Source organism: Schistocerca serialis, unplaced genomic scaffold (genome assembly GCF_023864345.2).
Source record: "Schistocerca serialis cubense isolate TAMUIC-IGC-003099 unplaced genomic scaffold, iqSchSeri2.2 HiC_scaffold_1198, whole genome shotgun sequence".
Lineage (NCBI taxonomy): Eukaryota > Metazoa > Arthropoda > Insecta > Orthoptera > Acrididae > Schistocerca > Schistocerca serialis.
The window spans coordinates 1-5,000 of NW_026047401.1; the positions used below are offsets into that span (position 1 = coordinate 1).

General features: G+C 53.4%; 1 non-coding gene across 1 annotated transcript in view; it reads left to right on the forward strand.

The window, feature by feature from the left end:
- Nucleotides 1-3,684: 3,684 nt before the first annotated feature.
- The window catches only part of LOC126435216 (small subunit ribosomal RNA), a 1,910-nt gene continuing 594 nt past the window's right edge, over nucleotides 3,685-5,000 (forward strand). Inside the window, exon 1 of the ribosomal RNA XR_007579773.1 lies at nucleotides 3,685-5,000. This exon is cut by the window's right edge and continues 594 nt beyond it. This is a non-coding gene — a ribosomal RNA (small subunit ribosomal RNA).

Genomic DNA, 5,000 nt, shown 5'->3' on the forward strand with positions numbered 1-5,000 from the left:
AACCACCATTGCTCAGCTAAGCCACCAACACCCACACATGTCCTACACAGGGGTGCACCCAACATCACAATACTGCCTCCTCTCACAGCACACAAACAATGGCAGGAATGAAAGACACAGGTCTGCCACAAGCATGGAATCGGAGCGCCGCCTGTCATGAGCCAAAGGTGCATCCTGACGTGGCAAATCAGATGATGCCGCAGGCATCCACTTACTATAATCACAATCAACAAACCGACCGGCCGCCCCCCCCCCCCCCCCCCATTACACCTTTCCATACAACAATGTGTACCTTAACCTAAACTATACTGTACCTTAACCTAAACTATACTGTACCTTAACCTAAACTATACTGTACCTTAACCTAAACTATACTGTACCTTAACCTAAACTATACTGTACCTTAACCTAAACTATACTGTACCTTAACCTAAACTATACTGTACCTTAACCTAACCTATACGGTACCTCAACCTAACCTATATTGTGCCTCAACCTAACCTATGTTGCGCCTTAACCTAACCTATGTTGCGCCTTAACCTAACCTATGTTGCGCCTTAACCTAACCTATGTTGCGCCTTAACCTAACCTATGTTGCGCCTTAACCTAACCTATGTTGCGCCTTAACCTAACCTATGTTGCGCCTTAACCTAACCTATGTTGCGCCTTAACCTAACCTATGTTGCGCCTTAACCTAACCTATGTTGCGCCTTAACCTAACCTATGTTGCGCCTTAACCTAACCTATGTTGCGCCTTAACCTAACCTATGTTGCGCCTTAACCTAACCTATGTTGCGCCTTAACCTAACCTATGTTGCGCCTTAACCTAACCTATGTTGCGCCTTAACCTAACCTATGTTGCGCCTTAACCTAACCTATGTTGCGCCTTAACCTAACCTATGTTGCGCCTTAACCTAACCTATGTTGCGCCTTAACCTAACCTATGTTGCGCCTTAACCTAACCTATGTTGCGCCTTAACCTAACCTATGTTGCGCCTTAACCTAACCTATGTTGCGCCTTAACCTAACCTATGTTGCGCCTTAACCTAACCTATGTTGCGCCTTAACCTAACCTATGTTGCGCCTTAACCTAACCTATGTTGCGCCTTAACCTAACCTATGTTGCGCCTTAACCTAACCTATGTTGCGCCTTAACCCAACCTATGTTGCGCCTTAACCCAACCTATGTTGCGCCTTAACCCAACCTATGTTGCGCCTTAACCCAACCTATGTTGCGCCTTAACCCAACCTATGTTGCGCCTTAACCCAACCTATGTTGCGCCTTAACCCAACCTATGTTGGGCCTTAACCCAACCTATGTTGCGCCTTAACCCAACCTATGTTGCGCCTTAACCCAACCTATGTTGCGCCTTAACCCAACCTATGTTGCGCCTTAACCCAACCTATGTTGCGCCTTAACCCAACCTATGTTGCGCCTTAACCCAACCTATGTTGCGCCTTAACCCAACCTATGTTGGGCCTTAACCCAACCTATGTTGGGCCTTAACCCAACCTATGTTGGGCCTTAACCCAACACACGTTGGGCCTTAACCCAACACACGTTGGGCCTTAACCCAACACACGTTGGGCCTTAACCCAACACACGTTGGGCCTTAACCCAACACACGTTGGGCCTTAACCCAACACACGTTGGGCCTTAACCCAACACACGTTGGGCCTTAACCCAACACACGTTGGGCCTTAACCCAACACACGTTGGGCCTTAACCCAACACACGTTGGGCCTTAACCCAACACACGTTGGGCCTTAACCCAACACACGTTGGGCCTTAACCCAACACACGTTGGGCCTTAACCCAACACACGTTGGGCCTTAACCCAACACACGTTGGGCCTTAACCCAACACACGTTGGGCCTTAACCCAACACACGTTGGGCCTTAACCCAACACACGTTGGGCCTTAACCCAACACACGTTGGGCCTTAACCCAACACACGTTGGGCCTTAACCTGCTCTGTAATTGTCATACGACGCGTTAAATTAGTGTAGTGTTGCCTAACTGCAACCCCCGCAATATAGTTTGCTACTCGCACTGCCCGGTCCCCAGTGTATCGCTTCATGTTAAACACCTTGCAGCTATACACTGTAATGTGGATGGCAGCAGGACGTACATGCTCAATGCCCTTTGCAGTTGTTCATTGGCATTTGCAGTTGTTCATTGGCATTCGCATGGCGAAGCACTTAGCCTACGCTGTGGTACGGCCTGTGTCAACTGTCCGCTGATGTTGTACGTCCAAATCACACACTGTACTGCACATTGGTCCTCATGTACTGAATGATACATCGTGGTACATGTGACCGTACAACGACTGCGCCAACAACGGCGAACCATGCGGTCCAAATGTTGTGCACTCAGCTACGTGTCGTCTCCCTATAAGAGCTGGATTGCAGTGTGGTATGCCCTGGATGGCGATCAGCATGAGCCGTCTGTTGATGTAGTGGCGCGTGTTGTCAGACGTAGTCGTCTCTTCTCACACACCGTGATAGCATGGTGCACTGCGTTCCACATCTGCGACATGCGACAGAGGCCGGTTGACAGTCGTTCGCGCAATGGACATCGCATACGTACGGGGGCCACCTTCCACGTGTTCGCGAAGCGTGCACATGTTGTTGCGTGTATGTGGGCAGACATAGTGTGTCGTGACACCTGACACAGGCATGCAACAATCGTTGAATTTGCAAATGGCGATGGACGCCTACGTTTGCTGGTGACGTTACGCAAATGAACAACTGGTAAACCGTTGTGGTGCGGTTGTTCTCGCTAGAGGTGAATCAGTGATGGCGACGATCGGTTGAGCTACCAACCGGTTGTTCCAGCGATACCCACCATGCCCACGAACGTGAATGGCATCTGGGTGTGAAGCGATACGCGGCGGTGGCTGGGTGGGACCGTCCCCGGCCGGTGAGGGGGGGCCTCCCGGCGTGCTGGCCGCGCGGTGCGTGGGCGCACGCGCTACAGCCGGCTGGTGGGGGCGGCCAGTGGCAGGCGCGCCGGCCGACGGAGGCGGCAGGCGGCGCAGCTGCGCGCCGGCGCACCCTGCACGCGGCGCCGTGCGGCCAAAGTAGGTCCTCGCGGGCCCGGTGCGAAGCGCGGTGGACATCTGCAGTGTGCTGGTCCGATTGAGGACTGTGTGCGCTGAGGATGCGCCGCCGCCCGGCGCTCGGCGCCGCGACGCCGTCTGCTGCTCGGTCGCCTCTGCGGTTCTCGCAGGTGGTTTGTATCGCAGCTGTGCGGACGTGTTGGCGCGTGCGCTGTGCTGGGAGAGTTCGCTTCGGCACCCAAGTGGGGCTTTTGTCCTTCTGTGGCGCTGGCGTTGGAGCTGCCGGTCACCGTAGGTGGCGCGTGTTGTCTCCCGCCGGCAATGCCACGACAGCACGCTCCCGGGCCTCTGTCGGCAGCGGCAAGCTCAGTTGGGAGCACGGGTGGTCGCACCTAAAGCGTCTACTCGCCAAACCCCGGGCGATTGCGCCTCTCTCGAACCCGACCAAGTACTTAGGACGGCGCTGCGCGCCGCCGGGACCTGAGAGGGTTTCGAGGTGTATGGTGCAGGGGAGCTCAGCCTCCTCCTGTTTGCAGAATAATTGAGCGGACGCTTGCGTGTTCGCGCGGGCCCCCGGGACACACTCCCGGGCGGCCGGCTGCTCAGCTCTAGTTGACGCAGCTCCCTGGTTGATCCTGCCAGTAGTCATATGCTTGTCTCAAAGATTAAGCCATGCATGTCTCAGTACAAGCCGCATTAAGGTGAAACCGCGAATGGCTCATTAAATCAGTTATGGTTCCTTAGATCGTACCCACGTTACTTGGATAACTGTGGTAATTCTAGAGCTAATACATGCAAACAGAGTCCCGACCAGAGATGGAAGGGACGCTTTTATTAGATCAAAACCAATCGGTCGGCTCGTCCGGTCCGTTTGCCTTGGTGACTCTGAATAACTTTGGGCTGATCGCACGGTCCTCGTACCGGCGACGCATCTTTCAAATGTCTGCCTTATCAACTGTCGATGGTAGGTTCTGCGCCTACCATGGTTGTAACGGGTAACGGGGAATCAGGGTTCGATTCCGGAGAGGGAGCCTGAGAAACGGCTACCACATCCAAGGAAGGCAGCAGGCGCGCAAATTACCCACTCCCGGCACGGGGAGGTAGTGACGAAAAATAACGATACGGGACTCATCCGAGGCCCCGTAATCGGAATGAGTACACTTTAAATCCTTTAACGAGTATCTATTGGAGGGCAAGTCTGGTGCCAGCAGCCGCGGTAATTCCAGCTCCAATAGCGTATATTAAAGTTGTTGCGGTTAAAAAGCTCGTAGTTGGATTTGTGTCCCACGCTGTTGGTTCACCGCCCGTCGGTGTTTAACTGGCATGTATCGTGGGACGTCCTGCCGGTGGGGCGAGCTGAAGGCGTGCGACGCGCCTCGTGCGTGCTCGTGCGTCCCGAGGCGGACCCCGTTGCAATCCTACCAGGGTGCTCTTGAGTGAGTGTCTCGGTGGGCCGGCACGTTTACTTTGAACAAATTAGAGTGCTTAAAGCAGGCAAGCCCGCCTGAATACTGTGTGCATGGAATAATGGAATAGGACCTCGGTTCTATTTTGTTGGTTTTCGGAACCCGAGGTAATGATTAATAGGGACAGGCGGGGGCATTCGTATTGCGACGTTAGAGGTGAAATTCTTGGATCGTCGCAAGACGAACAGAAGCGAAAGCATTTGCCAAGTATGTTTTCATTAATCAAGAACGAAAGTTAGAGGTTCGAAGGCGATCAGATACCGCCCTAGTTCTAACCATAAACGATGCCAGCCAGCGATCCGCCGCAGTTCCTCCGATGACTCGGCGGGCAGCCTCCGGGAAACCAAAGCTTTTGGGTTCCGGGGGAAGTATGGTTGCAAAGCTGAAACTTAAAGGAATTGACGGAAGGGCACCACCAGGAGTGGAGCCTGCGGCTTAATTTGACTCAACACGGGAAACCTCACCAGGCCCG